This window comes from Leuciscus leuciscus (genome assembly GCF_965113295.1).
Source record: "Leuciscus leuciscus genome assembly, chromosome: 1".
Classification (NCBI taxonomy): domain Eukaryota; kingdom Metazoa; phylum Chordata; class Actinopteri; order Cypriniformes; family Leuciscidae; genus Leuciscus; species Leuciscus leuciscus.
In genome coordinates this window covers 71873702-71899361 of record NC_138725.1, presented here as the reverse complement: position 1 = coordinate 71899361, position 25660 = coordinate 71873702, and the positions used below count along the sequence as shown (strand labels likewise).

The window sequence follows — 25660 nt, the reverse complement described above, 5'->3', positions numbered from 1 at the left end:
GATGAGTTTTATGAACTACAAAGGATAAATTCCCATAACAAAAATAAACAAAGTAAGTAAAAAAAAGTTACTTTCTTACCTCAAAATAGTTTTTTCCACTCTAACATCAGCTATGTTTGCCCCAGGGCTCTTCTTTATCATAAGTGGAATAAGGACTAAACTGAGCATGTGCGAAATGAATCAGGTGATTTGTAACTAGTTCCTGATTGGACAGATTGGAATTGTTACAACTGACCTGTGTTACAACCATCCCCGGTCTCCCTGTCGAAACTCGGAAGTTGCTGTCGAGGTGACTCAGGTAATTTATATTAAATGTTATGTTATTATGTTAAATGGACCATATTTCTGTTTTATTTTATAACAGAGGTCCTATTTTATATCAGAGGTATATTAAAGCCATGATTAAAGAACACAAACAAACTTACAAACTGTTTGCCTATAATGAAGAATGGTGATGCAATAGTGACTATAATAGTGATTGACTGGGTGGGAGGGGGGATGTGATCGGCTCGGAATGCATTTTCAATTTGCACATTGAATTTTGCTACATTCATTGCGAGACATTTAATGAAAATGCAATCGCAACTGTCTCAACTGTGAGTGTAAATGCAATTAAGAAAAATAACATGTAAATGATAATTTTGCTACATTTTTTGCTTGAACATGTTAAACATATCTAATCATTTCTGCAATACATTTTCATTTTAATTTTGCAACTTATAAAGCGTTAACATGTATTCAATTTACATATTAAAACTAGTGTATGAAATGTAAAATATATTATTACATTTTCATTTTGCACCAAACGTTGCACAAATGTAATGGAAAATGTAAATTGAAATACAGAAATGTATTCCCATTTTACATATTGCATTGTCATTTAGCATATTACATTTCAAATTGAATATTGCTACCCAAATGCTTCCATAAATTTTAGGCACAAATGCAACAAATTGGTGAACAAATCCAATTTCCAATACAAAATCTAAAAGACCACATATATTTTTGGAAATTCAAGAGTCAGTTCAACACAACTCAATATTTGTGTGCCTAATATTTGAATATAATATGATATAATAATGGGGGATGCCATCTTCTTGACCCACACTCCTAACTAGCAGATGGCGGTAAAGCAGCTAAAAGTTTAATGCCAACCGCCATAAACAAGCAAGAAGAAGAACAAGCGCTGCAGAGACTCTGCTGGAGTTTCCAGTACAGTTTTGGAACTCGGAAGTTGCTGTAGGTGAATGGCAGGTAATTTATATCCAGTCCAAATGGTTAACATTGCTTCGTTTGATATTGTAAATGTACTATGTGTCGCTGGAATCTAATTTAATCAGTTCTATTTCATAACTCAATTTCATAATAGTCTGATCAAAAAACACTTACAAACTCTTCCAAGTGTATTGGTAATCCGCACATTGCTTGTACTGCATGGATCGCATCTTCAGTTTTATTCATCAAAGTTCGTTTAATTTATTTCTACTCATGCGTTCGTGGCATTTCCTAATTGTAGCCCATGTCTTTGAAGTCATGTTTAATCTCTATAATCGCGTCGCATGAATGGCTACACGGTATTATTGTCTTCGTCTGTTCACCCATCAGAGCCTTTTCAGAATATACTGTGAAACTAATAAATTACGCGAATTAAATACGAACTAATCTAGCCCTCATTGAGACAAATAGTGTTTTGGTTTCGGTTTCGTTTTTACGCTTGTTTGTGAATCGGAGACTGATCTCGAGGCTATCTTTGTGTAGAGTCATGGAACTTAATCTAGAAGTATGACTTTTTTTATATGACAACGTTGAGTTAAAGATTCAATTTACAACAGTTGCATAATCATTTAATAATTAAATTAAATTTCATAATAAATGCCACTGTAATTGATGACAGGAGATCGCAAGTGGTTGAACTGAAGTTCAGGCTGTTGTTACCTGGTTGTTACTCGTGTTTGCCTATAATGAAGATGATGATGCAATAGCGCCTCACAGCGTTCACTACATTACATTACAACTCGGAGGCTACACATCATACATGTGAAGACATCTCCTTTTTTTTTTTTTTTTTTTTTTTTTTTTTTTTTTTTATGTTAAAAAAACTTCTATATAACAATACACTTATGTTACTCTTAGGACTTCCCTATGACAAAAAGTATACTTTATTGTATTTGAAATATATTTCCCTTTTCAATAGTACATTGCAAATATACTAACAAAAATTGTACTATCGTTAAATATATTAAAAGTATATTAGCATCATGCTTTTACCGATTTTCACAATATAACTTTTGACACACTTTAAAATAATTGTACTTTAGTATATTTTCTAAAAATACATTTTAGAAAAATATACTTGAAGTGAAAATTCTGTTTATTTTTTAAAAGTGTATTTATTTGCACTTTTTAAAAATATATTTTAGGTATATTTTAACTATGTGCTGGAAATGATCATTGTAACAATGCATTGAAAGTATACTTTCAAAATACATTATAGTATACAATAGTATTTTGTACAAAGTATAGCTCAGTAGCCTATTATTTGTCTATTAATGTGCATTTGTTATTGAAGACAAGGTGTGCACTTTGGTATACACTTATGGTTGGCATCAATAGCCTCGTGGGCAAGTGCCTATGGATCCCGAATTTGAGTCCTGGCTCGTGACCTTTCCCGATCCCATCCCCCCTCTTTCTCTCCCACCTCACACACACACACAAAAAATCTTTTAGTTATGATTTTGTATTGTACTTGTAACACAAATAAAGTACACTGTAATATTTACATTTACACATTTTATATTTTATAAAATTTAAAATGCGTAAACATTTTTACATTTACGCACTACTTGAAGTTGTTCCAGTTTAGTACACAAAAGTACACTAAATACACTTAAAGTTATGCTTTACTACAATTTAATTACAACTAAAATATACTTAGTACAAAATTAGTTGTTTCAAAATAGCACACTTAAAGTTAACTAATCATTAACACACTTGAAGTATACTGAATTAGTCTGGCTGCAAGTATACTTAGCATTTCATATCATTTTTTTTTTTTTTTTTTTCACAAGGGTTAGAACTATACAGTCACTGTATTTCACCCGGTACCTACTAGGCACTCTGATAGGTCTACCAAATATTGGCAGTCTCTCTTTATTCATTGAATGAAATTTACTATTTCTCACTGGTGAATTCGGGGCATTCACAGAAGATTAACAACTTGCACTGGCATTATTGTCCATGTTGTGTTCCTGCTCTGAATTCAGCTCTAAATCTGGTGAAACAACAGGTAAGTCTTCCACAGCTTCAGTTTGAGTTGAAGGACACACTGTTTCCTTTGCTTTCAGCCAGTCTCTACTATTCCTTCTGAAGATGTGACTGTCTGGTGTTTGTTCATTTTAGTCGAGAACCACTGCAGGTGCTATCCTGTCTAATACTAACTCTTTCTCCTTCATTTCAGGTAGCTTTCTTGTCTCACAATCAAAGTACTGCTTTTGTCTGACTTGCCTGTTTCTCAGTCGATTTCACACATGCCTGAAAACCTTGGGCATCAGCAGTTTCTTTGACACTGGAATCTTTGATTTCAGGCTTCTTCCCATGAGTAACTGCACAGGGAAAAGTCCTATCCCATCCAATGGTGTGTTTCTATACTCCAGGAGAGCAACGTCTCTCTGCCTGACCGTTTGACTGTGGAAATCCAGGACTTGAGGTAGTATGAATGAACTCCCAGCTGGCTGCAAACACTCGCATTTCAGCACCTACAATCTCTCTACCATTATCTGAAAGAGTTCATCTGGAACTTCATGTCTGGCGAACGTTGATTTGAGAACCGCAATGATTTGCTTACTTGTCATATCATTTAACTTAGCAATTTCAGGCTACTTGGAAAAGTAGTCCACACAGAGGAGATAATCAGCATCTCTGAAGTGTAATATCCATTCAGACCTTCGACCGAGCTCTTTCTGGGATAGGATGTGACAAGCGGTTCTCTGGAATAGCTGTTTCTGTGCTTTTTGCAGATGTCACATTTACTGGCAACATCTTCAATTTGCTTTGCCATCCCTGGCCAGAACTGGCTCTTTCCTTGTGCTTTACAATACCCATGTGTGCATCATGAGTTGATTTCTTGACGGGTCATTTCACCCATCAAGAAATCACTGGAAACTAGCGAGATCGCAAAACGAACATGATAAAAGCGGCTGTTTGTTGGGATTTTTGTTGTTTACTTAAATATTTAAAATGTTGATGTTTTACCTAGGGCTGGACAATAATTCAATATTAATATATATCGCGATATAATTTTTTTCAATAACGGTGATATGATTTTTAAACACATTTACGATATTTCAATATACATTACAGGCATGGGCTACGTTACGTTTTCATTTTTACTGCCTGATAAATATAAGCAGCATGGCACACAACGGTCGGCCAGGATTTTCTGGCCCGTCGAATACCTTGGTCTAAAGTGGGCCAGCTCGAGGCTAGAGGAGTGGTTCCGATTCGAACAGAGGCGGAGTTTACCTGAGCCGGGAGAAAGGCATGGCATCGCCGGATGATTCTGTCAGCTAACATCACCAGCATTAAAGACTTTTAAAATAATTAACCTCAAAACTCACTTTCATGTTTGATTGCCTTCTGTTTGTGATCCGATGTAGATTTTGATCACCGTAGAAGGTAGAAATATTTATACCCGATGCAAAAGACTATGCACGCCTACCATTACGGGGGAGAGCCGGGACGATTGAAATGCGGGACGGATGAAACACTGAGATTTCCTTGAAAACCACTAAAAAATTTTGTCAAATTTCGTCGACACTTTTCAGATAAATGTCGTTTTCTAAGATAAGGTTACAGATAGATTTTTGAATTTTTTTGTGATCAACAACTCACATATGTGTTCTCTTAGTATCATGTGTTATTCGGTACAAATATAGCATGATTTTAGTAAAATTTGACTTTGAACGGTAGTTGTGCTTTTGTTACATCAAATTTCGAGACGTACGGTTGACGTACGGTTTCGTACATCAAATTTCGTTCGCACGTACAGCACGCAATGCCTACCATACCCGCAAAAACATTTCTTCTTTACATCGTGCCATTTTGGAGTTAAAGCCGCTAAGCTGTTTTTGAGTGTGATAAGTGAATTCTTTCGGTCTGTATTTTTTTTTTACTGACAAGTTGTATTTATTGTTTGATGTGCCATTGTAATGATAATAAAGCAGGTGTATTAGTACTGCAACACACCCTTAAGTGTGCATTATCAGAGTTTTTTAGTTTAAGGGCAAAAGAGGTTTAAATGGCAGGAGGCGCTGTCGGGACACTGTCCCGGCCGCACCTCCTGCCAGTTAAACCTGGTCATAGCCTATACTGTTCATAGAATCATATACTGTTCCTAGACTTGTGTTTCTTTTAGGGCTGTCAATCGATTAAAAATTTTTATCGCGATTAATCGCATGATTGTCATGAGTTAACTCGCGATTAATCGCATTTAATGGCACATTTTTTTATTTGTTCTAAATGTACCTTAAATTAATACTTTTCAAGTTTGTAATACTCTAATCAACGTGGGCATGGATAAATATAGATGCTTTATGCAAATGTATGTTTATTATTGAAACCATAGTCAATATAGAGCATTAGGACGAGACATGTTTCAAAGGTCATAGATGTTTTTCAAAGAACTTGTTCATGTCTATTAGACACATGTAGAAAGAACAAAAAAATGCCAGGTTACCATTACTTCTCTTTCTTTGGACTGAGCAATTTACTAACACAAACATGTTTAGATTTTGCATGACAGGGCAGCTCTTCTGAAAATGCTAAATGTACATTTATTATTTATTATTACATTGTAGTTTGTCTCTCTCTGTGCTCATTTTGATGAAGCTAAATTCTCAATAAAACTGTTTTCATTGGTATATTTTACTGTTTCTGTTGTCAAACAACGGAATGAATTTGAAATGGTGACTGAAACGCGACCCATTAAGACATAACCAGCTCTCCCTTCCAAGATGTTAAGTTAATCTGCACAACAATTCTGATAATCGAGCCGTCGTCTGGTGAAATCAAATTCACATAAGATAAAGACAATATCTGTGCTCTGATTTCGGCTATACTTGTAAAATTAGTCAAGCAACATAATATCTGTGCTTAACTGAATTAAAGCGCTGCTCCTCCGCGTGAGACGCAGAGAGAGAGAGAGAGAGCGAGCGAGCGAGAGAGAGAGAGGCGCGCGCGCGTGCTGAGAGAGCAGTACCAGCGGTACCGGTAGATTCTCAGAAACTAAATAAGGTTTGGGCGCTTTGTTGAAGGGAAAAAATCGCTAAAGGGGTCTGCAATGTCGCTAAGTTGGCAACACTGTGTATCTCCATTTCTCCAACTAGGGGTTGGGCCACGGGTCAAACAGAAAATACGCGCTGCGTTAATCGCGCGTTAAAAAAATTAGTGCCGTTAATATGATTTTGCGTTAACGAGTTATTAACGCGTTAACTTTGACAGCCCTAGTTTCTTTTAATGCAAATTCTCATTTTTCTCACATGTTATCTCTTTAATAATCATCAATTGTCCAATCTTCAATAAATTTCATTTATCGTCTTCTGGTTGACCTCGTTTTCTTCATAATAACAGGCTATTCAACTAGCAAACACTCAATATGACTCAAGGAAGAAATATAAGAAAATGAATTGTAAACGGATTTGTCTGTCTTCGTCAAAATAGCCTGTTAGAAAGATTACAAAATGTCTTTAATGCTGATGTTAGCTGGTATATGAAATCATCCGCGGTGTTTCTGTCTCTGACTTCATAACTACTCCTCAAGGCCCCAGTTGGCCCGCTTTGGACCAAGGTATTCGGTAGGCCAAAAAACCCTGGCAGTTGACCCAGAGGAAGCCCGAAAGTGACAGTGGAAACGTGACTGCACAGGTGAAATTTTGCACAGCCATGCACAATTGCTAACAGCTCTTTTTCAACTTATGCATAGTTTTGTTCACAGTCTATCAGTGCTCTCGAGCCATACGCTACTGGCTGTCCCTCCTGAAGAATCACAGAATAGAAGAATCACAGCTAGGCCTTCTGAGCTGGCATCCTCAGACAAGGTAACTGGCTTGCTCACATCATAAAATTACAACACAGGTGCTGAGCTCACTAGCACTTTCAGGCGATTGAAGCTGTCTTGTTGTTCACTATCCCAGTGCCAGTGTTTCTCCTTCCAGCAGCTTTCTGAGAGGTGCAGTCACTTCTGAAAGATTTGGGATGAACTTTGCTAAGTACTGCAACATGCCTAAGAACCTCTGCAGGGCTGACTTGTCCTGTGGCTCCGGCATCTCAAGAATAGCTCTCACTTTTTCCTTGTCAGGTTTCAGTCCGTCTTTGCTCAGCACATGACTTATGTTTAGCAGATTTCACTTTGGCCAATCTTGCATTTGTCTTTGCTCAGTTTTAGGTTTATGCTTCTCAGTTTCTCTAACAGCTTCCTCAGTCTGCTGTATATGAGTCTTACATTAACAACTCCTTCCAGATGCTGAGACAAACATCTTTGGAACACCTCTGGAGCTGATGAAATCCCAAAAGGAAGCCTTGTAAAACATGTACCTCTCTAAGGGTGTATTAAATGTACAGAGTTTAGAAGTGTCATCACCCAGCTGGATCTGTAAAATCCCTGATTTGCATCCACCACAGAGAACATCTTGGCACTTGGCATTTCTGCAACAAGTTCCTCAAGCATTTTAGGAGGATAGTGTTCCCTTCGTATTGCTCTGTTTAGATCTTGAGGTTCTATACAGATCCTAATCTTGTTGGGTTTTACTATTGTCACCATACTATTTACCCATTCTGTGGGCTCAGTCTGTTTTTTAATGACACCCATCTCTTTTTTTTTACATTTCAGTTCTCTTTCAATGTCTTTTTTTAAGGCCACTGTGAATCAATTGCATGACCTCAGGCTATATCTGAATGTGGTGGACTTCCAGAACACAACCCAGTCCTGTGAACAAATCTTCAAATTGACTGAGAATATATTTTTAGGTGTCTCTTTTTATTCCATGCATCCTTTTTATTACTCACAATGTGTTGCACGATTTTCTTCCCAGAGTTGCACTGGCATTTTGCTCTATGACCTGAAATTCAAGAGTGTACAGCTTGGCTGCATTCGAAATCACATACTTCCCTACTATATAGCCGGTGAAAAACAGTATGTGACAAAATAAGTATGTCCAAATTCACAGTACTCATAAAAGAGCAGGCAAAAAGTACCCAGATGACCTACTACTTCCAGCAAGATTCTGAAGTGTGCATACGATGGAAACTTTCCTATCCCATGAGGCAGTGAAGTGATGCAACCGACGCTGGTAGGTCACATGATAATGACAACATGGCAGATGTAGTACGTCTATATTACATTCATACTACACACATTCATACTACATAGAATATACTTTATTAACAGTCGTGAAGTAATTACTTATTTAAAACAAGTACCTACTCAAGAGAGTGTGATTTCGGACACAGCCCTTGTCTTTGTACTGGCATTCAAGGTATTGCTGACCAAAGGGCCTGATCTTGTGACCCGGATACGTCACTAGTCTCCATCGTGATTCACTCATGTAACTTCTGTCAATCTTTAACGCATCCAGTTCTCGCACTGATATGACATTACAATCTGCACCTGTGTCTTAGGGTGTATTAACACCTGTCTTGTTTGGTTCGATTGAATCAAACTCAAGTTTGTTTCCCCCCTTGGGCACGTGTGAATACAGCAATCGCACTCGGTTGCGGACCAAACAACTGGTCTCGGTCCGGTTCCAAACGAACTCTGGTACGGCGCACATAAGAGCATACTCTCTCCGCCGCAACCATCATCATCTTCGCAAAATCCTAATTACGATATCGTATAGATAGATGACTGTGGCAAGCAGGACGAGGGCCGTGAGAGAATGAGCGAGAATGAGAATGAGCACGGAGGAGGAGCTACGGAACCAAAAAAGGAAGAGAGCGACGACAGTGAAGGACGAGAGAGGACCAGTCCTGGACTTTTTAGTTCTGTTTTTTTTATGTGTGTGCAGCAGTCGTCCGTGAGGGGCTGCCGTTTTTACTTTCGTTTTGTGTTTGTTTTATTATTAATTTGTTTAAATGTTTGCCGGTTCCCGCCTCCTTCCCATAACAACATACTTTGTTACAATAACACTGTATCATATGATGCTCATAAGTTTCTTTATATTGCGTTAGTAACTGATAAGTGATAACACCAAACACCAAAGAATAAAAATTGCACTACGAAAGATCACCATGATTAGCCTGTTTTTGGACATCCTGCTTTTCCCTGCTTGATAATTCCGATTCCAAGAATTCTGCAGTTAATTGTTTCTCTGTTTGTGTGCTTATATGCAGGCTTTGCATATATGTCTGTATGCAGGGCATTTTTTGGCTTGTGTTTAAATCCACTTCTTGTGCATTCTGTTAGGGATTAATCTTTCTTTGGCTGAACACATTCGTTTTCCTTTTTCACATTCTTCTGCTTGTGAATTTTTTGCATGGGAATTTCTGTTTACTCTTGCAGTGATTTTAATAGGTTTTGACTCCCTTCACTGACACGGCAAATATCCCCTTCCCTCTGTAGGGTTAAAGAAAATAGTTAACTTAAAAATTAAAATACTGTCATCATTTACTCACCCTCAAGTAGTTTCAAACCAAATGAATTTGAAAATTAAGTTTCAAATAAATGTTTTCTTCTTCTGCTGAAGACAATATTGATATTTTTAAGAATGTCGTTAACCAGACAGTTGATGGACCCCATTGACTTCCATAGTATTTTTTTTTCTCCTGCCTCTGATCTGGTCAGTTGTGATACCACAAACAATCCGGTCCGGTATAAGTGACTTGGTAAGTTCTCCAAATTCACAATCCTTCGCTTTATTCTTTAAGTCCGTCAGTAGAAATACCCTGTACCTTGTGTCAAAAATGATTTATGGCCCCCTTGATTTATTGTTTTATGACATGTGTTTATGACCGGATGTGTGTACATATTGGGGGTTTTATGACGACCTTCGTGATTCCGGAATTTTTATGGTTGTGTGTTTTATAATTGTAATCTGGTTGGCGTGAGAGGAAACATTTTTGTTGGAGGGGTGTTTTTATTATGGATAATATTCTCAGAAGTCCGAAATTATGAATATGAGAGATCTGTCATGGATTTGTTTTTCAGAGGAATTTTCTGCGCCGAAGAAATATGTCAGAGTGAATTGTTTTCAGATTACACAGTCACATCCATAAATAAAACAATTTAGATTATATGAAACAAGATCTTAAATGATCAAGTATAAGTATTTTAATCTAATACACAACAAAACACTGACTTGCATAGATAAAACATAAAATAGTGAATAATAGTTCATATTATAATGAAATGTTAAATGATCAAGTATAAGTATTTTAATAGTGAATATTAGTTCATATTATTTGAAATGTTAAATTATCATGTATAAGTATTTTAAAAGTGAATAATAGTTCATATTATTTGAATCGTTCAATTATCAAGTATGAGTATTTTAATCTAACAACACTGACTTACATAGATAAAACATAAAAAACACTGCGTTTCATAGATAAAACATAAAATAGTGAATAATAGTTCATATTATTTGAAATGTTAAATTATCATGTATAAGTATTTTAATAGTGAATATTAGTTCATATTATTTGAAATGTTAAATTATCATGTATAAGTATTTTAATAGTGAATAATAGTTCATATTATTTGAATTGTTCAATTATCAAGTATGAGTATTTTAATCTAACAACACTGACTTACATAGATAAAACATAAAAAACACTGCGTTTCATAGATAAAACATAAAATAGTGAATAATAGTTCATATTATTTGAAATGTTAAATTATCATGTATAAGTATTTTAATAGTGAATAACAGTTCATATTATTTGAATTGTTCAATTATCAAGTATGAGTATTTTAATCTAACAACACTGACTTACATAGATAAAACATAAAAAACACTGCGTTTCATAGATAAAACATAAAATAGTGAATAATAGTTCATATTATTTGAATTGTTCAATTATCAAGTATGAGTATTTTAATCTAATACACAACAAAACACTGACTTACATAGATAAAACATAAAATAGGTTGTTTTGTTTGAAATAAGACGTTAAATTATTAAGTGTTTTAAGGTTTAAAGGTGTTGAAGTGAACTTACCATCGGTGAAATTAGGAGGTCTTTTTGTCTCTGGTTAAAATCATAGATCCTTGAATTTAGAATCCTTGAGCAGAAGAGATGTTTGCTCTCCGTTTGCTAAATTGAAAATGAAGATTGGTTCCATCATGGCAGGGGCACAGGCCCTCCCCTTCCTCTATGCGTAGTTACTATGTATTAGCATATAAAAGTCAGGGGTCAAAACAAAAGAGTCAGGAAGTTACATTTTATATAGCCTACTCGTATCCAGTGATTGTGCTGATAAGCTCAATCGTCCTCTTCCTGGGTGAGCTGTCCCCCAGCCTGTTGTTCTAGGAGAACGTGTGAAAGAAAGATGAAACCCAAAAATGACACCTTTTGAAGATCAGATTTCTTTTTCTAACATTTAAACTTAGAACACATTATAGAACACCCTTTGACTTTATGAATACACAAAAATGACAGCTTAATGATTTTTTATATTTTGTGCATTTATTTAAAGACTGCATGTAGGCCTACCATTTTGACGCTTGTGTTACCTTACTTCTTTGGCAATATTAAAGGTTTTTATGAAATATAATTTCTATGTTTCAGCACATGTAGTCAGAGTTACAGAAAATAATAATAGTGCAACAAATAAGGCGATTATGTTTCATTTATTTTAATCAGGTTTGTTAAAAGTATGCTTGAATGATGTTAGTTCATCTGCACTACCATGTATTTGCTATTACAATGAAAATATTTGAAAAACCTGTTAAAATCAAGTAATGATGCAATCCTTTAAATCTTAACTTTGAGTGCATCAGAATTAAATAGATGTAAAATTATTATCATGTGACATTTTATTTAACGTGATAGAAAAGACAGTGACACCAATGACACAATGAATCACCAATGACACACATAAGACCAAAGATCATTATTCTTCAACCATAATTATGTAGATGAGACTAAATTGTTACATTTGGCATACAATCTAAATTAATAGCTTCGAATAAAGTTTATCTATAAATGGGAGTCACCGGTGTCGCTGGGGTTCTCCCATAAGAAAAGAGACACCAGTGACAGTAACACCAGTGACAATTTTCATGAAAAATACCACATCTTGTCATTCATGGTATACTAACTAAATGAAGTTGTTTATTCCATAAGTATTCTAGTTTATTTTAATTTTTACATCCCCCTAACAGTAAAGTGGGTCATACCAGTGAGTTCAACCAAAGCTTCATATGAAATCATGAGATAAATGAGAAGATTTTTGATAACTGAAAAGAGGCCATGGGCCTTTCTTTATAGATATTCATGAATTTGGAAGAAGGAAGTCGAGTGATGTCATCAGTATGATTTTTATTTTAAAATATTAGATTTTTGTTGAACGGTAACGCCAGTGACACAACTCCAGGGGACCACTACTTTCAAATATTAAAAATCAAATATTGCCACATAGATGGCTCAATACGACGTAATTGTTCAAATAACATATTGTTTTATTTTTAAATGTAAGTGTGATATTTCTGTAAAGGCTTGGGACAGAAAATGGACGTTGCCTTAAAATCACCCAGAAATGATTTTGCATAAATTTTACCCGAGCTATTATTTTACATAACAGCATCTGTTCAAAACTTTACAATTTTAAAGCACAAACTGTGCTTAGTCGTCTTAAATCTTATTTATCCAAAGATATTCAAACAGTATTTTGTCCACCGACACACACCAGCATGATGTTTTTGTGGCGTGCGTATGTATCTGTATATGCGTGCGTGAATGAAAAAGTATCCTAAATGAAAACCGTGCAACCCAGTGTCACAAAAAGACTTGTAGGCTATATATTCATTATAATTAGATTTTCCACTTTAAAGTGTTAGCTTCTTTTGTTCGTGATTTTTTTTTTTTTTTTTTGATTTTTTCAAAATAAAAATCTGTACATTTATTCACGTTTATATTATTTTTGTCTATTTAAATTCTATTTACAAACTCACCACACACACACACACACTAATGGCCAATAGCTGTAATTTATTGAAAGCCATCTTTCTTCTGAAAAAGATGACACCTTACACTTGAAGAGCGCACACTGTTTTAGAATTTTATAGTCAAAAACAAATTATGTGAAAATCACCAATTGTAGCTTCAGATTCTAAAGGGTTAATTCACTGTTCTCAAACCAAGCTCATGCTCCACTCGTCACAACGGTGGTAACCCCCAAAAGAACAAAATACCAGAAACTTTTCTAAACTATAGCAAAACAAAACATTAAACATTACTAAATCTCCCACTATAACATTAATCAGGTACAAAACAGTTTTAGCATTTACTCTCCCCTTTAAGTGTCATGGCAAAGCATGCTGGGGAATAGAGATCCCAGCCCAGTTTCAGTTAAATTTAAGTTTGTCTAATTAAAAGAAACAAGTTCATAGAACTCAAAACAATTAAACAATTCAATATAATTAAAATGTGTAAGTTTTGTGAACTCAAAAGAAAAGAAAGTTCGTAATACTCATAAAAGTTAATTTGATTGAACTAATTTGTATAATTTAAGTTGGCCCTACTCAACCAATTCATTATTTTGAGAGTTAGGGTTTACAGAAAATCAGCACACATAAGCCTCTGTGGTCCATGATGTAGCATAAGTAAAGTTGTCTTGAGTGGATATTTAATTGTACTCGTCTTCAGGTCTTCAGAAGTCATAACTTCAGGGGTCAGTGGGGATCCCGAGAATATTTAATTTCCCTTAAAACCAAAGATTAAGCTAAAAGACACTAGTTTCCAGTGTTCCCTACCAAAATCAAATAGTGTATACAATTTGTATTACACATTTTTTTGTTGTGTTCTGACACAATGTCATTAATTGGTACTTTTTCTTTTATAAAATGTACTTTTCTTACGTCTACAAAGTTTCAATTTCAATTCATTTTCCTAGCAAGTATAAAGTAAAAATATGATAAATATGCCTGACGCAATGTTTTAAGAATTAGCTGTTGCAATACTCCAAACAGTTCCTCACACAATGACACCATTAAGGACGGTCAATGGCTCATTCGGTGAAAACACAGCGTGTGTAAGGTAGTTTTCCAAATATCCCCCCAAAACAAAGACCGTATGTTTTGTATTACACTTTTCAAAGGATATTCTAGCTTTAAAGTTAGAATAAAAAAGTTAAAAACCAATCATAGCTTCATACCTGGTGTGTTCTGACACAAAGCCATTAACTGGTTATTTTTGTGTTAACTGGTTAAATGTAGCCTACTGATCTTATTTCTACAAATTTCAACCGGATAAATATAGAGTTAACACACGATGAAACAAGTGAATAATGCTTGTTTTAATTTATTTAATGAACAAATATAGCATAAGAAAATTACAAAAATGAAAAAATTATAACTACGATATTCTTTTAGGTCTGTCTGCGAAGCGGTCACAAGACACATAACAGGCCCAGTGTGAAAAGTGAGGCCTGATGGTTTTTCTATCACATATACGACGACTGTTACACTTAAACAGACTTGAAACAGTTGCGTTTCGCTTAACTCAATATTTTCATGTCCAAAGAATATGTTTCAGTTAAGTAGACCAAAAATAACATTTGATGCTTGCTCAATTTACTTAAAGGGATACTTAAGGATTTAGCATTAAGCTTTGTATTAGTAGAAAACCTGTAGTATTTTCGAATTACCGTGCTTTCCACCCTCATATCCCCCTGAGATGAGAGATTTATGTATTTTTTGTCTGGAAAAAATCCTCCGATGACGCAAAAATCGTCATTTTGCGTCATCGGAGGATTTTCTGGCCAGAGGCTAAAGACTACAGCCAGTAGGAGGAGCTGTTCCGCATGTTTTCAGCCCGCCCATAGAGGGTGGGATCTCACTCACAGAATGTACACATAGTGTCAGCCATCTTTCTTTGGAAGCTAAGCTAGCAGGCTCTTGTTCTGTGGAGAAAGCTGAGAAGTAGGAGAAAGCTGAGTATTAGGGGTTACCATCCTCTTTTTCCCGGACATGTCCGGCCGTCGAGATCGTCCAAAAGGTCCGGGATTCGGCTTTTGCTTTCTGTGGTCGCCATTCATTGTTTACATGCACACCTTTTGTTTCAATCTAACTGAATTCATTCCTATTGGTGAATCTGAATGTAATGTTTACATGAATGCTAAACAAGTGATCGGTCGATGTACATTTTAACATTGCTAAGAAAATTCCCGCTCCTCCATGAGAGATACGAGATCGGTGTCGCTCATCAGTAATGACGCCACCGGCCTCGCGCCGTTCTCCCACGGCCCTCAGCCTCGTCCTGCTCGCCACAGTAAACATAATGAATGGCGACTGTAGAACGCAAAAGCCGAATTGTGGGCGAACTCGTCACTAGTAGCCTAGCCTTGTTTTCAACTGCGCTCTCTTACCGGTAGGCGCGGCTTGGGAGTGGCCTCCTAGGGCAGTGAAGCAAGTGCATTCTGGGAGTTGATGTCTTTCATTCACATAAGTCAAAAATACATTTTCTGGCTTTTCTCAGTCTAGAAAGCTCCAAATTCAAAAATAATTTCACATTTCTAATACATAAGTGACCTATTTTAAATATACATTCATCTTTCCAGAGGTGAAGTATCCCTTTAAGTAAATTAAGTTAATTCAACACGATTCTTTTCAACCGTTTTACTTAATCCATTTGAGTTGAGATAACATAAATGAGTTTAGTTAGGTTAAAATAGCAATAAAGACTAGGAACAGGATTTCCCCTTCCCATCATGCTTTGCACAGGACTGGATAGGGGTGTCAATTTTTATGTGTTTTTCATCATGATAAAAAAAAAAAATAGGTGACTTGTTAATGTTTAATGTTCGTTTATGCTTATATTTAAAATAACTTCTGATATGTTAGTGTTTTTGGAGGTTACCGTGGTGAGGTGTAGACCATGTGTTTGGGGTGAGGACGTGCTAAGAACAATTAAAGTGGATTTGATAATAATAAAAACAACAACTACTTCAGACATACAATGGATGTAACATAACCGTCTTCTAGCAAATGCCTAACTAACATTAATAGTCTTTATGGAGTAAAGATTTTGTAAAAGGTTTTCTTATTAGATAGCATTTGTAAAAGTTGTCAAATTGCTGAATGCATTCACTAAATAAAAGAATCGATTAAATAATTGGATTATTTGTTTTCATTTTTGTTTGATATTAATTTTAGGATAATTGAACTTGGACAAAATTAAGAATGTTAACCTGATTCTACTAAATGACATTGAATTAACCTTATGTAATAAACTTAATTCTACTGAAATAAACAATGTTAATTAAATGCCACATAACCCCGTTACGTAGAGCCTGTTGCCAAGTAAATCTACCATATTTTCCAACAAAATTTTGATTAAACATTACACGGTCAAGACACGAGGGTAGAGGATCCAAATGCAGCTTTATTAAGGGTAATCCAGAGGCGTAATCCAATGTACAGGCAAAAGGTCAAAACACAGGTAGACAGTCCAAACAAACAAGACAAAACAAAAACAAGACAGGCAGGGGTCAGAGGCAAGAGAGTAATCCAAGGAACAGGCAAGAAATCCGAAAACCAATAAACAAGAAAACCAGGAAAACGCTCAGAATTGCAGTGTAACACTAAAACAAGACTTCGCAGTGAGTGAATGAATGAACATGATATAAATAGACAGACTAACAGGATGAGACAGGTGAATGCAATCAGTGAATGAGGTACAGGTGAATGTGATCAGTGATAATGAGTCCGGGCAGTGAGTTATGGGAAATGTAGTTTGTGAGTGAAACATGATAGTCTGGTGTGGAGTGCCCTCTGGAGGCTTTCTAGGGCACTCCAGCTGGTTATCGTTACACATGGGTGAATTGTTTGCAATAGATCCATAACATACATTTAGAATGGACAGATAGGATGGAATATCTTTTTGTGCAGACTTTAAGTTAACTTTTACCAAAGATTAAAATGTTAAAGTGCAGCGCCTGAAGTGTTTATTAAATTGTAGCTATAGTGAAATTGAAACACAATGTACCGATTGTATATAACCCTACACGTCGACTTTTAACCAGTAGTCTAAATTCTGAATAAACATATTACGTCTGTAAGATTTGAGGTGTGAAAATTAGATCATGGTTAAACAAACAAATAAACATATAGCCAAAAACACTGAGATAATGTCGAGTAACAGAATAACAGAGGCAAAAACTCGATACATTACAATATCATTCTACAAATAGTGGTTTTGCTGTAACACATTGGTCTTTTCAATACATGTTGGCGTTATGTAACACATTATATGGATATAATACACAGCATTGGAAGTTATTAAATCAAGCAAATTCATGTGAATACTGTCGTATATGAACAAATAGAAGACGAGAAGACCTCGAGTTCACTAACATTACATAGGAAACAGATATCCAGGGGAAAGTGTAAAGAAAACACTACACAAAACATTACAATAACACCCGGCATTACAATAAGAATGGTGATGTTAAGAATGAAACCGTGGTAAACAGTTTAAAATAGTCTGTTTTAGAAAAATGAGAACAAAATCAAAGAAACTTATAACTCAATCTCCATACTGCTAAAACGAATTGCTGTTTTTGTTTTTTGCTTCATAGTCAAAACTTTGTGGTTTATATGTGTACTCACAGTCATGTGACGATACCAGAGCCACTATCACTAGTAATAGCAAACTAATGTGACAGTGACATTCAGTGTAGATTATCTCTTCATTAGCATTTGGTAACGATTGAGCTGTGAGCTGATGCCAATCAATATTTATAATCGTGAAAAATTAAGATATGTTAAACTGATGAGGGACAAAGACTGTTTTTCTTTAAAAAACACACATTGTGAAGACAAACATGACAAATTGTCTATCTGTGACACCTTGACTCGTAATGTGTAACTTAATTGAGGGATTTGTTTTAAGTGTAACAGTCGTCTTATTACTGTTTGGAGTATTGCAACAGCTAATTCTTAAAACATTGCGTCAGGCATATTTATCATATTTTTACTTTATACTTGCTAGGAAAATGAATTGAAATTGAAACTTTGTAGACGTAAGAAAAGTACATTTTATAAAAGAAAAAGTACCAATTAATGACATTGTGTCAGAACACAACAAAAAAATGTGTAATACAAATTGTATACACTATTTGATTTTGGTAGGGAACACTGGAAACTAGTGTCTTTTAGCTTAACCTTTGGTTTTAAGGGAAATTAAATATTCTCGGGATCCCCACTGACCCCTGAAGTTATGACTTCTGAAGACCTGAAGACGAGTACAATTAAATATCCACTCAAGACAACTTTACTTATGCTACATCATGGACCACAGAGGCTTATGTGTGCTGATTTTCTGTAAACCCTAACTCTCAAAATAATGAATTGGTTGAGTAGGGCCAACTTAAATTATACAAATTAGTTCAATCAAATTAACTTTTATGAGTATTAAGAGCTTTCTTTTCTTTTGAGTTCACAAAACTTACACATTTTAATTATATTGAATTGTTTCATTGTTTTGAGTTCTATGAACTTGTTTCTTTTAATTAGACAAACTTAAATTTAACTGAAACTGGGCTGGGATCTCTATTCCCCAGCATGCTTTGCCATGACACTTAAAGGGGAGAGTAAATGCTAAAACTGTTTTGTACCTGATTAATGTTATAGTGGGAGATTTAGTAATGTTTAATGTTTTGTTTTGCTATAGTTTAGAAAAGTTTCTGGTATTTTGTTCTTTTGGGGGTTACCACCGTTGTGACGAGTGGAGCATGAGCTTGGTTTGAGAACAGTGAATTAACCCTTTAGAATCTGAAGCTACAATTGGTGATTTTCACATAATTTGTTTTTGACTATAAAATTCTAAAACAGTGTGCGCTCTTCAAGTGTAAGGTGTCATCTTTTTCAGAAGAAAGATGGCTTTCAATAAATTACAGCTATTGGCCATTAGTGTGTGTGTGTGTGTGGTGAGTTTGTAAATAGAATTTAAATAGACAAAAATAATATAAACGTGAATAAATGTACAGATTTTTATTTTGAAAAAATCGTAAAAAAAAAAAAAAATCACGAACAAAAGAAGCTAACACTTTAAAGTGGAAAATCTAATTATAATGAATATATAGCCTACAAGTCTTTTTGTGACACTGGGTTGCACGGTTTTCATTTAGGATACTTTTTCATTCACGCACGCATATACAGATACATACGCACGCCACAAATACATCATGCTGGTGTGTGTCGGTGGACAAAATACTGTCTTGGATAAATAAGATTTAAGACGACTAAGCACAGTTTGTGCTTTAAAATTGTAAAGTTTTGAACAGATGCTGTTATGTAAAATAATAGCTCGGGTAAAATTTATGCAAAATCATTTCTGGGTGATTTTAAGGCAACGTCCATTTTCTGTCCCTAGCCTTTACAGAAATATCACACTTGAAAAACACTTTAGGGTTACAATTTCTTTACATTTTAAAATAAAACAATATGTTATTTGAACAATTACGTCGTATTGAGCCATCTATGTGGCAATATTTGATTTTTAATATTTGAAAGTAGTGGTCCCCTGGAGTTGTGTCACTGGCGTTACTGTTCAACAAAAATCTAATATTTTAAAATAAAAATCATACTGATGACATCACTCGACTTCCTTCTTCCAAATTCATGAATATCTATAAAGAAAGGCCCATGGCCTCTTTTCAGTTATCAAAAATCTTCTCATTTATCTCATGATTTCATATGAAGCTTTAGTTGAACTCACTGGTATGACCCACTTTACTGTTAGGGGGATGTAAAAATTAAAATTAAAATAAACTAGAATACTTATGGAATAAACAACTTCATTTAGTTAGTATACCATGATTGATAAGATATGGTATTTTTCATGAAAATTGTCACTGGTGTTACTGTCACTGGTCAATTGTCAATTTGTCTATGCTATTTCTTAATTTCATTCACCCGTTTTTATTCTCCCCACAGACATTATGGAAGCTGCATTGTCATCTGAAAAACAAATCCATGACAGATTTCTTCATGTACACAATTTCACCATTCTGTGAACATTACCCACCAATAATAAAAACATCCCTGCAAAAAAACATTCACTTCCATTTCACCAATCTGTGGAAATTATCCGTCACCAATAATAAAAACATCCCTGCAAAAAAAAATATATATATATATTTATTCACTTCCTTGTCACACCAAGCAGTTTGCAGTCAAAACACCTCTGAAAAACAAATCCATGACAGATCTCTCATATTCATAATTTCAGACTTCTGTGAATATTATCCATAATAAAAACACCCCTCCAACAAAAACGTTTCCTCTCACACCAACCAGATTACAATCATAAAACACACAACCATAAAAATTCCGGAATCGTCATAAAACCCCCAATATGTACACACATCCGGTCATAAACACATGTCATAAAACAATAAATCAAGGGGGCCATAAATCATTTTGACACAAGGTACAGGGTATTTCTACTTCCGTCACGTAAGCATTAATCGACTCTGTTTGGCCTTGTGCTCTAATAAAGAACAAATATCTTGGGTGTGTCAGGTTTTTCCATGGTTCGCAGTATTTGGCAAACAGCTCTTTTAACGTCTTGAAGTTGTCAACATCATCAAACGTAAACGTGTTGAATACCTTGATTGCATCGTCTCCTGCAACTGTCAGGGTTTCTGTCACTTCTGTCTAGTCTATTTCTTGGTTTTGTGACAGAGCCCTGACTCTCCTGTTTTGTGTCGGGATTCCGACATTCATGCTCCGCGTGTTTGTATTCTGTTATGAGCGCACAGGATGAGCTTTCACTTGTTCATAGCATGCAGCTCGTGTTTACATCGGCCGCATGCTTTAATGTCATGTTTTGTCTTGTATTGTGTAACACACAGGTTGTGTTTTACACTGGCTGTGTGCTTTCATGTTGTCATGTTTTGTGTGAACTTATGAGCGTCCCACAAGGCCTGAAGCCTGCTGTCGGCCCAGAGGCCGTTCCCAAACTCCTTGCCCTGCCGGCGCCGCCCAAGCTCCTTGCTCTGCCGGCTCCGTCCATCATGCGAGTCATATCTGTTCCGCTCAAGCTCCTGGAGGCTGTTCCTGAGCAGCCCGCTGTCGTCCCTGAGCCACCCGCTCTCACAGAAATGGCCAAGGATGCCACCCCAGAGCCGCCCGAGTGTCTTGCCCTGCCTGCTTCACCTAAACTCCCTGCACCACCCTGGCCCTCAGCCAGGGCTCCAGACCCGTCGGAACCTGCCTGGTCTGTCCCTCTGGCACCGCCCTGGTCCTCTGACAGGTTTCCAGGTTTCCCTGGCCTTCTGTCAGGACTCTAGCCCTGCCTGAGCCTCCCTGGCTCAACCCTCCCGGCCCTCCCTGGTCTCTGCTAAAGACTTCCTGGACTGTCATGATAGCCCTGACCTGACTCCCCTCCCTCCCTCCCTGTTTTTTGATCTGCCCGTCTTGTGTTGTCTGTTGGTGTGTTGTCATGTTTCTGTCTTGTTTTTTGGTGGCGCCAGGTGGCGTCCCTTTAGAGGAGGGGTAGTGTCAGGGTTCTGTCACTTCTGTCTAGTCTATTTCTTGGTTTTGTGACAGAGCCCTGAAACTCCTGTTTTGTCTTGACTGTGTGCCTTATTTCATGTGCGGGGCGTGGTGTTTGGATCCCGGCACATGGGGCTAGTTTGGTTTCGGTTCTGTGTCGGGATTCAGACATTCATGCTCCGCATGTTTGTGTTCTGTTATGAGCGCACAGGATGAGCTTTCGCTCGTTCTCGTGTGCTCTGTGTTGTTGTGTGAGTGTGCGGTTTCGAGTTCGCTTGAACCGTACGCTCTTTTGTCCACGGGCTTTCATGTCATGTTTTGTCTTGTACTGTGCAGCATACAGGTTGTATTTTACACTAGCTGTGTGCTTTCATGTTGTCATGTTTTGTGTGAACACGTGGCTTATGAGTGTTCTCATTGGCTGCGTGTTCATGTCTCGTTTTGTGTTAGCACATGGCTTGTGATTTGTTTTACTGGCTATGTGCGTGTTTTTGTCATGTTTAGTGTGAGAACATGGCTTGTCATGTACAGTATGTTTCCTTGTGCCATGTGCTCTCCTGTCGATGGTCTAGTCCCTCCCATCTTGTTATCTGATTATTGATTTGCCCCATCTGTCCTCCCTTGTTACCTGCTTTGTTTGCTCTCCTTTATTTATTCTCCTTGTGTTTCCTGTCCATGTTTCGAGTCTAGTTGAAGGCTTACCACCTGTCTAGTTTTCCCCCACGGGGTAGTGTTTGTTTGTTTGTTTGTTTGTTTAAATTTTTTACCTAATTAATAATACCCATTGTCCTGCACTTGAGTCCTTGCTACTTTCATCTACCCAAACCCTGACAGCAACGTGCAGAAAAGTGTCAAACTTCATTTTTTCCAACTTCTTTTTTCACAAGATTGCGCTTGTGATAAGATTAGGGTTGTGTACCGAAACCCGGTTCCAATAGGGAACCGGTTCTGACATAAACGGTAGTATCGAGACCGAATAAGAACGCAACTTTCGGTGCCTGATTTCGGTGCCTGACTTTTTTCACCGCCCCCTATAAAACATCTCGCGGCACGAATGATCCAATAACAAAACATATCCAGCAGCAGAGCATTCATTTAGTTTGTTTGTTAAATAAGAGACGATCTAGCGCTGAACTGTGTTTTTTTAAAGGGCACCTATTATGCCCCTTTTTACAAGATGTAATATTGGTATTGGGTGTCCCCAGAATGCATTTGTGAAGTTTCAGCACAAAATACCCCACAGTTAATTTATTATAACCATTTGAAAATGTCATTTTTGGGGCCTGTTTTAAAAAGAGCTGTTTTGGAGTGTACCACCTTAAATGTTAATGAGCTGCATATCCCCGCCCTGCTGCTGGACCCAGATGATGAAGAGACACGAATGAGAATGGACTAAACGTCTCGGAATGGTTATTTGATACATTTATGTACTTACAAAGTTTTAATCACGTCCCCTTTGCAATTATGGATGTGCAACACACACACACACACACACACACACACACAAATACTGTGATAACGTTTGCTAAGTACAAACGATTTATTTTATTTTTTCTTAAGGGGAGGGAGATAGACGTTTATATACTGTCTATGGAGATAGAGCAGACCTTAATTTATTTACATTTGTAATTGCTGCAAAAATGATAGCCTACGTGACATAAAACTGCCTGACGTTGTTTGCTGAGACATCTATGACGACGACAATAAATAGCTTTAGACGCATTTGTTGTTGAACTGGCTGACATCGATTGAAATGACTATTTGCTCAAAAATCATAAAATACACTTACTTCTGGAGGTGACGTTGAATCGCGAACTGTAGGCAATGATCCACACTTGATTAACTTTGACCCTCGTTCACTAAACAGTCAGTCAGAAAATGAAGGAAGTTTAAGTGGCGCCGTTTCTTCATAAATAAAATCCATCAGCTGCATTTTCAGTGGCTCTGATGTCAGTGAAGACTACTATGTCCATTCTTAAATTCCACAACAGAACACCTAAGTTACACTTCTTATGAGACATTACACACCGGCTGTCGTTGAAACAATGGAGGATGCAGATCACCGAGGGCGGGGTCTATGCCAAAACCAGACTGTCAATCAAACCGCGTCGGTGGGGCTTAGCGCATTTCTACGTCACAGTGAGGGAAATCTAGAACAGGGCGTTCTGAGACAGTGCTTGTGATTTATTGAGATAGTAAAAAAACTACTGGGTGGATTTTTATCATTCTAGGGTGGTTTTGCTCACACACTGCCAACACACATTTATGTTCAAACACCATGTAAAAGTGAATTTTGCATAATAGGTGCCCTTTAAATCAAGTGATCAAAGTGCTCGTTGGCGCTGCGATCAGTGGCGCGGATACAGTGTTTTCTCTTGTGGCTCGCGCACATCGCACTTTCTTCACTCGGACGCGCGCTTCAATACGTTGCAGAGATCGATCTATTTATGAGGCGCCGTCTATATGAATATGTGCGCGGAGAGTTTGTGTGTGCGTGCTCGCGTCTCAGATGAGTATGTGCGCGAGTTTGTGTGTGTGTGTGTGTGTGTGTGTGTGTGTGTGTGTGTGTGTGTGTGTGTGTGTGTGTGTGTGTGTGTGTGTGTGTGTGTGTGTGTGTGTGTGTGTCTGTGCTGGCGTCTCAGATGAGTATGTGCGCGGAGAGTTTGTGTGTGTGTGTGTGTGTGTGTGTGCTCGCGTCTCAGATGAATATGTGCGCGGAGAGTTTGTGTGTGTGTGTGTGTGCTCGCGTCTCAGATGAGTATGTGCGCGGAGAGTTCCGCGCGTCTCGTGTGTGGAGTTTGCGTGTGTGTGTGCGAGCGACTTTAGATGTGATGTTGTGCATTTCATATAGTTGGAGCATTCAGCAGTATACATGTATGTGTGACTACTTATATGTGTATGCAAGCGTTTTATGTGTACGTGATTCATTCACGTACACATAAATTTAAGTAAGTAAGTAAAATGTATTTATATAGCACCTTTCACAGACAAAAAGTCACAAAGTGCTTTACAAACTGTTAATTACAAGAAAAGATCAGACATGCAAACAATAGATCTAACAAAACAACACACAAAACACAAAAACACAAGTAACCAATGCTGTCAAATAAAAGCAAGCCCAAAAAGATGCGTCTTCAGATGTTTTTTAAAAGAACTGACAGAATCCTTAGTTCTCAGTGCTAATGGAAGTGAGTTCCAAAGCCTCGGTGCCACAGTACAAAAGACACAGTCCCCTTTAGTCTTTAGACGAGTTCTAGGGACAATTAGAAGGTCCATACCAGAAGACCGGAGCCGACCCGGTGAATGTTTGTGTAAAAGATCTTGAATATAGAGATGTGCCTGGCCGTGCAGGGCTCTATAAGTGATAACTAAATTTTTAAACTGCACTCTGAATTCAACTGGAAGCCAATGAAGGTCCTTGAGAACAGGTCTTATATGAGACCACTTACTGGTACCAGTCAAAAGCCTTGCTGCAGCATTTTGTACAACTTGTATAGTCGCTGCATAGAAGACTTATTCAAACAAGTGTACAGAACATTACAGTAGTCCAATCTTGACGAGATGAAGGCATGAACAAGCATCTCCATCTCTTTTCTTGAGACTACCGATCTAATCTGAGCAATGTTCCTAAGATGGTAAAAACATGAGCGAACTACAGACTTTATATGACTGTTAAAATCATATGATAAATGATAAAATCATTAAGTCATGTTTAGGTGTAAAGTTCGATTTAGGCCCTAGATGGCGCCTCTTATCTATTCGTTCTGGTGAAATCACAACATATAATGCACACAAAGTGTCCCTGCTTGATATACAACCACTGATGAGCATAATCGGTTAAAAAAAAAAAAAAAAAAAACTACGAATGCGGATTAGAACCCAAAACCTCTGACACTCGTGACTAAAGTTCAAGTGCAGTGTTCCTCTTCGGGTAAGTCTAGTATTTTA

At 36.9% G+C, this 25660-nt stretch overlaps 1 protein-coding gene across 1 annotated transcript in view; it reads left to right on the top strand.

Moving 5' to 3' along the window:
• Positions 1–1195: 1195 nt before the first annotated feature.
• Positions 1196–25660, top strand: part of LOC309476848 (nucleotide-binding oligomerization domain-containing protein 1-like) — a gene marked incomplete at its 3' end in the record, with an annotated part of 41056 nt that continues 16591 nt past the window's right edge. The window contains exon 1 of the mRNA XM_082139983.1: positions 1196–1254. The remainder of the gene's footprint in view (positions 1255–25660) is intronic.